Below are 12131 nucleotides of genomic sequence, written 5' to 3' on the forward strand. Positions count from 1 at the left end.
TGACAGTGTCAGCAATCATTCAACTAATGGTACTGACTGAACAAGACAGATATTTGGGGATCTTACAGACACTCAGGAATGCAGAGACCCTAGAAGTTCTCTGACAAAATTGAGCTCCTGAAACTGAAAAACCCTTGATACAACATCTCAGTATCTGCGAACTGGTTGTTTAGTGGACGTGTAGATGCCTACAGTGATGTGAGTTCCTGCCTCCATGGTAGCCTTTCGTACTTGCTAACATCTCCCATAAACAGGGCTTCCTTAGGTTAACATCCAATCCCCCTAAGCCCCTGGCATCTTCTCTGCATTGGGATCACTTGTATTAGTCTGAACGGCACTGCCAAGAAATTTCTCCCAGCATTAGACAAACTGTCTCCTGCTATTCTGTACTGAAACATCACATTCATTTTACTCCAGTCTCTGCATGGTTTTCCCCACCATGTGGGATGCACTTCTGACTAAGGACAGCAATTCCCTGGTGCCTGCATGAACTTGAAGATGCTCACCCCCTACACCCCCACCTTCCCCTTCACCAAGGCCCCTGTCTCTAACCTTTCTAGCTAGATCTTTATTGTTTGGGTTAGGTCTAGAGTACTTATCCTGTATATTTTAAATATATTATATTCTTTTAGTGGAACACACGTTCTGTGAAATATATGGACATTTGCATTCATTTCTCATTAGTTTTATCTGTGTCACTTTTTAAAGATGCTTCTAGTGTCCATCATCTCTTTTCTGTATAAGATCCCTCAAAGAGAATGCATGCCTTTATCTCTTATTATATCTTCAAACATGTGTTCTACTTGGCTAGACATTGTCTAGCCAAGACACTAGATCTTGGCTATGGGTATGAGGGTCAAACAGAAGAGTACAGTCATCCCTTAGCACCCAAAGGAATCCCTTGGGTGATTGGTTCCTGCACCCCTGTGCCACCAAAATCTGCAGATGCTCAAGTCCCATATAAAATGGTGTCGCATTTGCATATAATCTACGTACATACTCCCATATACTTTAAATCATCCCTGGATTACTTACAATACCTAATGCTATGTGAATGCTATAAATACAGTCATGCATCACAAATGGTGGGAGTACATTCTGAGAAATGCATCAGTGGGTGGTTTCATTGTTGTGAGCATTGGTGCACCAATACTTGCCCGAGAGAACATGAACAAAGTAGACATGGTGGTAGGGACAGAGTCTGTGTGTGGACCCCACAGCACAGCTCCCTCTCCCTTAGCTGCCTCTGCTGTGTGTGCTGCTGTCATAGCAGAGAACAGGGTTGAGCCCTCATCCCTGACATCACTCATGAAACCACTCACCCCACATGGAGGATAGTGCTCTACATCAGGCCACTTCCACATGCAGGGACAGCACTTCTTCCTCCCTGTGAGCGCATGCCTGGGGCATGAATTGTCTTCCCTGTAGCAGTGCTATCCATCTACCGGCTTACAGTGTTATTGTCACAGGGTAGCATCTCTTTTTTTTCTTTTTTTTTAATATACTTTATTGATTATGCTATTACAGTTGTCCCATTTTCCCCCTTCACTCCCCTCCACCCTGCCCACCCCCTCCCACCCTCATTCCCCCACTTTAGTTCATGTCCATGTGTCATAAATTCTTTAGCTTCTACATTTGCCATACTATTCTTGTCCTCCCCCTGTCTATTTCTTATCTATTGTCTATGCTACTTATTCTTTATATCTTTTCCCCCTCTCTCCTCCTCCCACTTCCCTGTTGCTAACCCTCCATGTGATCTCTATTTCTGTGGTTCTCTTTCGGTTCTAGTTGTTTCCTTAGTTTGCTTTTGTTTTAGGTATGGTTGTTACTAACTGTGAGTTTGATGTCTTTTTTTACTGTTCATATTTTTTATCTTCTTTTTCTTAGATAAGTCCCTTTAACATTTCATATAAGGGCTTGGTGATGATGAACTCCTTTCACTTGACCTCATCTGAGAAGCACTTTATCTACCCTTCCATTCTAAATGAAAGCTTTACCAGATAGAGCAATCTTGGATATAGGTCCTTGCCTTTCATGACTTGGAATACTTCTTTCTAGCCCCTTCTTGCCTGCAAGGTCTCTGTTGAGAAATCAGCTGACATTCTGATGGGAACTCCTTTGTAGGTAACTGTCCCCTTATCTCTGCTGCTTCTAGGATTCTCTCCTTCATTTTTACCTTGGGTAATGTAATTATGATGTGCCTTGGTGTGTTCCTCCTTGGGTCCAACTTCTTTGGGACTCTCTGAGCTTCCTCTACTTCCTGGAAGTCTATTTTGTTTGCCAGATTGGAGAAGTGCTCCTTTATTATTTGTTCAAATAACTTTTCCACTTCTTGTTTTTCCTCTTCCCCTTCTGGTACCCCTATAATTCGGATGTTGGAACATTTAAAGATGACCTGGAGGTTCCTAAGCTTCTCCTCATTTTTTTGAATTCTTGTTTCTTCATTCTTTTCTGTTTGGCTGTTCCTTTCTTCCTTCTGGTCCCTTCCATTGATTTGAAACCCAGTTTTCTTTCCATCAGTATTGGTTCCCTGTGCATTTTCCTTCATTTCTCTTATTGTAGCCTGCATTTGTTCATCTAATTTATAACCAAAGTCAGCCAATTCTGTGAGCATCTTGATCACCAGTGCTTTGAACTGTGCATCTGATAGGTTGACTATTTCTCGGTCACTTAAAAAACCTCTCTCTGGGGCTTTTAATTCTGTTTGAGACATCTTTTTTATGTTATTTTTATTTTTTTCTTTGGTCTGGTCTCACCTGTTACGAATGAGGGGTGGAGCCTTAGGTGTTCACTAGGGCAGGGCACCTCAGTCACTGGGTTGTGACCTTGTATGTGGGGGTGGGGTCTGAGAGGGAACAATGGGGCCTGCTGCACTCTTTCTAGGACTTGAGTCCCCTTTGCTGCTTCCCACAAGCAAATTGGGCCCTTCTGGTGCTGGCTCCTGGCAGGAGGGCTTGTGTACTTTCTGGGACTCTGTGGCTTTCCCCAAGGAGCCTCTTGTGAGGCTGAGAGAATCTCCGGGCCTCAACTCCCACAGGTGTTTTCAGTCGGTTCCTTCAGGCTTTGTTTCCTGGCACTGGGTCCCTGGGTTGCGTGGTCTGGGTCGCTGCCCATTTTCACTTAGTTTGTCTGCACTTGAATGTGTGGCAGCAGACAGCCAGCTGCCATGCATGCCTCAATGGGTCTGCTTGTTGCCTCCCATGTCCAGGGTCTGCCACCAGTCCATCAGCTACCCCCGAGCTTCGGGGGTCCGCCAACTGCCATCTGCGCCCTGCACACCCATGTCTGCCAGCCACTGCTTTTTCCTGCCAAGACCCCTTGACCCCTCTTCTTAGGGCTCCAACTCTGCCCCTCCTTACTGGTCTGGATGAATGGTAGTCAGGCTGCCATTCAGTTCATTTCTCTTCAGTTCTGGTTGTTTTTTATTTCTAAATTCTTGTTGTCCTTAGTTTCGGTTGCATGGGGAGTCACAGTGCGACTACCTATGCCTCCATCTGGGCCAGAAGTCAGGATAGCATCTCTTTGGACCAAATGCACTTTTTTAATGAACAAGGTTGACAATAGGCACAAGACCATGGGATCTACTAGTCCTACCATGAGTCACATGACAGAGAAATTGCAGGCCTGATGAGAAACGAAAATGGTCTCTTAAGTGTACAGCAAAGACACCAACTTAGAGGTGACAACCTGCAGGATTGCTATAGTGTCTTCTGGATGTGGAATATACCTCAGTCCAGTGGCCATGATATGGTTGACGTACATATCCATAAAAAAGCAGTGCACGTGAGTTCAGAAAGTGATGGGTGGAAGTTGGAGTGAACCTTCGCAAGTTACCTCCCAGTGACATACTTGGGAATCTGTGCTTCTCATCTTACAATGGCTTTCAGCTCTCTCAGATTAAAAATCTTATTCCTGCCAAAGGAGTATTTTTTGTTAGGGGACACAACTTCATCTGGCCATTCTGGATCTCCTAGAAAGCAGTTACTATTTGGTGAGGGATAATTATCTAGGGGAGGCAGAGAGCCGGGAGACGCACATCTGGAATGCAGGGTTTCACTGGGGTGTCTCAGGGTGGGTCCAAGCTCAGTGACAACCATCAATGAGCAATGACAGCAAACCCAGCGTGTCAACCAGATGCATCTGGAGCCTCAGGCATCTCCGTCTTTGAGATGTAGGTGTAAATGCCTCTGACCTGGAACAAAAGATGCCCTTTGTGGATCTGAGTCTGTTCAGTATTACCTACTGGACATTGTACAATGAAATGTTTTTCCCCCTGAAATGTTGTGATACTGATGGTGGGGGAGGGCTCTTATGATGCTCAGATAGATAATGCATATGGTATGCAATATATATTTAAATGCTAATGTCAGGAATTCTGTACAATAAATCAAACACAATATGGATGAATTACAGTATAGAGTTTATTAAGAAACATAGGCAAGACTCCTGCTCCTACAAAGACAAGTCAAAGTGATTATAAAACAGGAAAGCATGATACAAGCACCATGAGTACATTGATAAAGAATGTATGATTAGGAAGATCATCAGTCAATTGCAGAATCCTATGAAAAGTTATGAGAGGAAGTTACTTAGAAGAACTGGGTGATCCTACTTCAAAATCAAAGCCAAGGCCCTAACTCCATGTCGAGCATGCATGAAACTGACACATGATCCACATGAGCAGGAGGAAGGTGGAAGTCCTGTGAACTCCATCAAGCTGACTCAGAACTTTAAATCAGGCTGATGAGTCACAGAAGTTATAGTCCAGCATAATTGTTGAGGAAGACAATTGGTTTCCACAATGGCAAGTCAGTTAACAGAAGGTGTTCACGCAGATGGTGGTTCTCTGGCAAGGTGATCAGCAGCAGCAGGACTGGCCGCAGCCAGATCCACAGCCAGATCCACAGCCATAGGTTATGCACCCAGGCACACAGCAGCAGGTGGGGTAGTAGCAGGTTCTGTGGACGTACACGGGACAACAGCAAACTGGCTGGCAGCAGCTGGACCCACAGCAGCTGGACCCGCAGCAGCTGGACCCACAGCAGCTGGGCTGGCAGCAAGGGGTGCTACAGCAGCAAGGCTGGCAGCAGCTGCTCACACAGCAAGGGCGGCAGCAAGGCTGGCAGCAGGTGGTCCTGCAGCAGGTGGTCTGACAGCAGGTTGGCTGGCAGCAAGGAGAGCAACACATTGTGTCAGGTTTGCAGGGCGGGTTCCTGTTGAGAAGTGAGTTTCTCAGATTCTGATGATGTCTTCTCTTCTGAAGATGGCTTTTATACTCTGGGCCCCCAATATTGGAACCAATGAGCAGGACTTTTCTTGTTGTTTTTTTGTTTCGATAATTACCTTGGATTTGTCGAGGAGGAAATTGTTCCTTGAGGTTTATGTAAATTCGCTTTTGATCTTTTCCTTAATTGGAAATCGTACTTAACAACCTTTTTCAGAAATGAGACAGAGGAGCCACCAGCGGAAACATTTCTAGTCACATGACATCACATGGTCATGTGATATTTCCTGCTGTCTTTGGGGAAGGCCGACTATCAAATAATCTATAAACTATTGATTTTATAATCTGCAACTTCTTTAAAATTTTTACTCAAGGATTTATGTAGAGAAAGAGTGAGGGAGACAGAGAGAGAAAGACATTGATGTGAGAAAGAAATATTGATTGGTTGTCTCCCTTACATGCCCCAGCCAGGGATTGAACCTGCAACCTAGGTGTGTGCCCTGACTAGTAATTAAACATACAGCCTTTTGGTACATGGGATGATACTTCAACCAACTGAGCCATCTGGCAAGGGCTGAGACTTTCTTGAATTTGTTAATTATTTCTCACAGTATTTAGGTTTTTTAATATATAATATTATGTCATCCACAAATGGAGTCAGTTTTACTTCTTCCTTTCTGATTTGCATGCCCTTATTTATTTTTCTTGCCTAATTACTTTGCTAGAACTTGCAATCCTATGTTGAATAAAAGAATTGTGTGACATTCTTGTCTTGACTTTGATCTTAAAGAAAAAGCTTTCATCTTTTCACCACTGAGTTTGAAGTTAGCTGTGGGCTTGTCATATGCGGCCTTAATTATGTTGAGGTTTGTCCTCTCTATACACTTCTTGTTGATATTTTTAGCATAAGTGGGTGTTGAATTTTGCCTAATGTTTCTCCGCTTCTATTGAGATCATCATATGGTTTTTATCCTTCATTTTGTTAATGTGGTGAATCACACCAACAGGCGGATATCGTGCCATCTTTGCATCCCTGGCCTCAATCCCATTTGACCATGGTATATGATTCCCTTAATCTTTGGTTGAATCTCTTTGCTAATATTTTACTGAGAATGTTCCATGTCTATTCATTAGGGATATTGACATGTAACTTTCTTTCTTTGGTGTCCTTGTTTGGTTGTGGTATCAAGGTAGTGCTGGCTTTATAAATGGGAGTGGAAGTGTTCCCTCCTCTTCTATTATTTGGAAGAGTTTGAGAAACACTGGTATTAATTCTTTTATAAATGATTGGTGGGATTCACTAGTGAAGCCATCTGCTCCTAGACTTACGATTGTGGGAGGTTTTTTAGTGAGTCAATTTATTTCTAGTATGACTCTGTTCAGATTTTCTATTTCTTTATAAATTATTTTTGTCAGGTTTTGTTTCTAGGAGATTATTTTTTTCTAGATTATCTAATTTGTTGGCATACAATTCTTTTTAGTAGTCTTTTATGATTTTTTATATTTTTCATATATCAGTTCTAACATCTGTTTTTAAATTTTAAAAAACTTTTTAATGTTATTGTTCAAGTACAGTTTTCTTTCATTCCTGATTTTATTTATTTGAGTCTTCTCTATTTTTTTTGGTGAGTCTAGCTAAAGGTTTTTCAAGTCGTTCTTCTTTTTAAATACCAGCTCTTAGTTCCACTCATCTTTTCTATTGTGTTTTTAATCTGTATTTTGATTCTTTCAGCTATTATTTTTGTTACTTCTTTCCTTCCACACTAACTGGTCTTTCTTAATTCTCCTTTTTTTAGTTCTTGGAGGTATAAATTTCCTTTCCTCTTTTTCTCTTGTCTCCTAACCCTACTCCTTCTCCTCCTTTTCTTCTTTTCATTCTAGAAACTGTGGCCATCCACTGCCTTAAAGAAACAAAGACTGATCTGAGAGGAGCAGAGGACAGATTGCAGATGATGTGTTTGTTACCTCACCACTAGGAACTGAATGTTTGTCCCCTCCCAAAATTTACCTGCTGAAGTCCTAGCACCTGATGTGATGGCATTTGGAGGAGGAATCTTTGAGAGTAATTGTATTTGGCTGAGGACATGAGGACAAGTCCCTCGTGATAGAATTAATGCTCTGATAACCAGAAAAAGAGGCCAGAGCCCCCGACCCTGCCCCACCCCTCTGTTTCTCTGTCTTTGGAGGATACAGCAATTAAGCAGCCACTTGCAAACCAGGAAGTAGGTTCAAGCAGACACCTAATCTGTGATCAACTTGCTCTTGGACTTCTTAGCCTACAGAAATGGGCTCCATTATTATTTCTAATAGCTGCTCAATAGACTTTTTGGACATTTTACATGCACAGTCGTGTTCTCTACATATGAGAAGATTGCCCTTCTGAAGCTGACCTTAAAGACACAAATAGGAGTAGAATCAGTATATGCAAGGCACTTCAAAGAGAAAGCATGTTATCAAGATGAGCAGTATATCTGCTCACCTGGATGCGCACTTGGACAAATTAATGTGTGTTTCTTACATGGGTGTGTGGCAGTCAACCATGGAAGTGCAGAGTCAGGAGAGGCACACAGGCAAAGGTGGGCAGTGCCAGCTAGCACCGCACAAGCAAGGGGACACTGCACCCAAGTCTTAAGCAAGGCCACGTGTTTGGCATGAACGCAGGAGATACCACTAAACGTTTTGTTCTTCTAAATTATTTCTTTTGATTCTTTGCTCAGAAATAAACTTCCTGTTATTATTTGACTTCCCTTTTTCACACTCATGCTAACTGGTCAAATAGACTATAAAACTATAGCTACTACCTTTATAATTGTATTTCATAATGGGCTTGTTAGTTAATGGGGATGGATAAACTTGTTATGCCCCAACAGGTGAACTCATTCTGTGTAAGTAAATGATATCAATGTCTGAGTCTTCAAGAATCAAATCCAGTGCCTCATAGATATGTTACAATTATAAAAATTAACTTGAAAGAATTTTGGGAGAGAGCTTTTTTCCCTAGATGGATAGTTAACATTTCATGGTGCACTGATATTTATGTTAATGTTATGCCTTTGAATGACAGCAATGCCAGCAAACACTCAGTTATAGGCTTGAACAAGACAGAGAATTTAGGGACTTCAAAGAGACTCATTAATAGAAAGGACACTTAGAGTCCCCTGTCAGAATTCACTCACAGAGACTGCAAATCAAAGATACGACATCCCAGAATCTGCAAACTGGTTGTTTGGTTGATGCTTCAATAGCTCCAGAGATGTGACTTCCTACCCCCATGGTAGCCCACACCATTTGCTAATATCTCCCATAAAGAGAGTTTTCTTATGTAAGCATACATCCCCCAGCCCCCTGCATCTTTTGCTCATTGAGTTCACTTGTGATTAGACAGAATGGCATTGCTGAGCAGTTCCCCCTCTCGTTACACATTTTGTCTCCTCATATTCCATGCTGCAAAATCACATTCCCTTTACTCTGACCTCGGCCGTGATTTTCCCACCTCATGGAATTCACTTCTAAGTACAGCAGTTCCCTGTTGACTGCCTGTATTTTATGATGCTTATTTCCCCACGGCCCTTCTCATGGCTCTGCCATTTGGATCTTTACTGTGAAGATGAACTTAAGAGTAGCTTCTCTAAACATTTAAAATGTTCTGGATTTTGGTTTAGTAGACTATAATATCCTTAAAATATGCAGATATTTGTTATCATTCTTACTATTTGTGTCTGTGCCAATTTTATAAGATGCTTTTAGTTTACATTGTCCATTTTCTGTACTGAGTTCCCACAAAGATTTTGCATCTACAAATCTGATTTTATCTTTAACCAACAGTTCTCTATTGTCAAAGTAGAATACAATAGATTGGTTATGGGGTTTTAATCATAAGAAAGACTCAAATTCCTGCTCTGCCACTCACTGGCTCTATGTTTGGGAGAAAATATAGAATACATTCAAATCAACTCATGAATTGTTTCTCAAATATACTGTGTCATCATCCTTACACACATTTCTGTATTTTTCAGCTACCACCTTACATGTCATGTCCACCCGTGGATTAATCTGAAAGTGTTTTATTTCTATGTTTTCCCTTCTTTTACTGGGTTGGCCATACAGGCAGATACCTTCTTGAAGAGATCACAATTCTTATATTTTCAAGGGAATTGCAGAAACAAATCTATCCACCATACTTATTTTTAGTAAAGGGTAGTTGTTTCTCAATAACCTAAGATTTTATCTCTTTCGTTTATCTTGTACACCTGGCATAACACACACTAACCTCTCATTTCAAATTGTAAACAATTATAAACCAAAGTGCTGGCAAGAAGCCAGAGCACATCCAGGGAAAAGAGCACAATGTCGTGCTCCCTTCATTGACCAAAGAACACATGAGTAATATTCTTACACAACTCCCTATGATTTCTGCAAAAAAACCCACAAATTTATTTTGATATGGAAAACACAAAACCTGAAACGTCATCATTTGATCACCCTAGCAGGGGCTTTTAGGTCAGATGGAGAATTTTTACTACAACTGATCAACAATTCCTGGTCTGCAAAGGCAGAGAAAAGAGGAAATATACCCAATAAGAAGAACTGTACAAAGACTAGTACAATGGCTCTATCTGTGGGGGAAATGAGGCTAAGGAAAGATGTCTATTTGCAAATGCCAAAAGGCCTGACTGACTGATATCATCCATTCCTGGATGGAGCAAGATTAGAATGCAAAGATATTTGGAGACGAGTCACGTCGATATGGATGGTCTGTGGGCAGAAAGTGTTTCCACATTGTGTCACACCTCAGTCCCCCTGGAGAGTACCCACCACTTAGGAGACACTGCACAACTATGTGTTCAAGGTGACCCAACCTGTCCCCCTCCTCAGGTGCACCAATACTTGCAAAAGGGAGCATGAACAAAGCCACCGTGGTGGCAGGACAGAGTCCCATGGATCAACAGCAAGGGCTCCCTTGCCCATGGCTTCTTCTGCTGTATGTGCTGTTGTTGTAAGCACTGTTGCTGATTGGGGTCTTATGTTGTCATGAGAATGGTGCTGAACCCTTATCTACAATATCCGTCATGAAAACCAACACCAGCACAGAGCCAATGTTCTACACTGTACCACTTCTGTAAAGACAGCAATTCTTCCTTATTATGATTATGTGTTTGGAAAGTGGAATCACCTTCCCTGTCTGCAGGGCTATCCACCAGCGTACAGTATTACTATCCTAGGATCCTGGATAGCACCATTTTGGACCAAGGAACACACTCCATGATAAACAAGGTCAACAATAGGCACATAATTGTGGGTCTACCATACACCACATGACATCGCTGGCTTGGTAAAAATTGGAATGGGGTTTTAGATGTATAGCAAAGACACCAATGTAGAGGTAACAACTTGCAGAATTGATTTATTATCTTCTAAATGTGATATCTATTTTGATCCAGTGATCATTGTTTGCTTTACATATGTGTAGTACCATATTTATATATCCATAAAAGTCAGAACATGGATTCAGAAACCATGGGTGAAAGCAGAGATGACCATTTCACTTTAATCCCCTGAAACATACCCTGGGGTTCCTATCCCATCATCCCTTTAGGCTCTCCTGGGTTGGTAGTTCTACTCCTATGAAAGGTGCTTTCTTTGTCAGGGGACATAATCTAATTTTGCAACTGTGATCTGGTCAGTTTGGACTCCTCGGGTCAGCAGAGGGGCAGGCAAAGAAAGCAGTTACTGTTCCGTGAGGGGTGGGTACGGTGAAGAGGTAGAGAGTGGGGAGAAGTACATCTGGAATGTGGGGATTTACTGGAGTGTCTCACGGTGTGTTCGTGCCCAGTGACAACCTTAACTGAGTGCTGACATCACCACAGTGTGCCAAGGACGCAGTCACCTGAGGCTCAGATGTCTACATTTTGACGTGTAAATATAAGTGACTTCGAGCAGAAATGAAAGACCCAGTCCTGGATCTGAGTGTGTTCATTATTAGTGTGTGACATTACACCATGAATTTTTTTTCCTGAAATTATAGACAATAATTATCGGGGGCTATTATGATGCTCAGAGTGAATGATGCATGTATTATGCAATATGTATCTAAAGCCCTATATCAGGAATGCCGCACAATAAAGCAAGCACAATATGGATGAGTTATGACATAGACTTTATTAAGAAACACATAGAGAAGAGACCTGCATCTAGTAAGACAATTCAAAGTGATGCTGAAAGAAGAAAGCCTTATACAAGAATCATGAGGACATGGTAAGGAATAATGATTATGAAGATTACTATTCAGTTATAGAAACCTATTAATAAGTTATGAAGATGGTTTGACTAAGTTGCTTAAGGGGAAGCCATTGTTCCAGACTTCAGAGTCAAAGCCAAGACCATACCAGCGTCTTGAGGATGCACAGAGCTGGGACAAGATCCACACACACAGTAGGAAGAGAAGGGAGGGAAGTTCTAACCACTCCATCAAGCTGATTCTTTAAACAGACCGATGAGTCACAGAAGTTATGGTCCCACATGCCGGTTGTCATCAAAGTCTGGAAGGGTAACTTGTTTCCACAATGGCAAGTCAGTTAACAGAAGGTGTTCATGCAGATGGTGGTTCTCCGGCAAGGTGATCAGCAGCAGCAGGACTGGCCGCAGCCAGATCCACAGCCAGATCCACAGCCATAGGTTATGCACCCTGGCACACAACAGCAGGTGGGGTAGTAGCAGGTTCTGTGGACGTACACGGGACAACAGCAAACTGGCTGGCAGCAGCTGGACCCGCAGCAGCTGGACCCACAGCAGCTGGACCCACAGCAGCTGGGCTGGCAGCAAGGGGTGCTACAGCAGCAAGGCTGGCAGCAGCTGCTCACACAGCAAGGGCGGCAGCAAGGCTGGCAGCAGGTGGTCCTGCAGCAGG

This window comes from Phyllostomus hastatus, unplaced genomic scaffold (genome assembly GCF_019186645.2).
Source record: "Phyllostomus hastatus isolate PE091 unplaced genomic scaffold, TTU_PhHast_1.1 phas_contig_210, whole genome shotgun sequence".
Taxonomy (NCBI): Eukaryota; Metazoa; Chordata; class Mammalia; order Chiroptera; family Phyllostomidae; genus Phyllostomus; species Phyllostomus hastatus.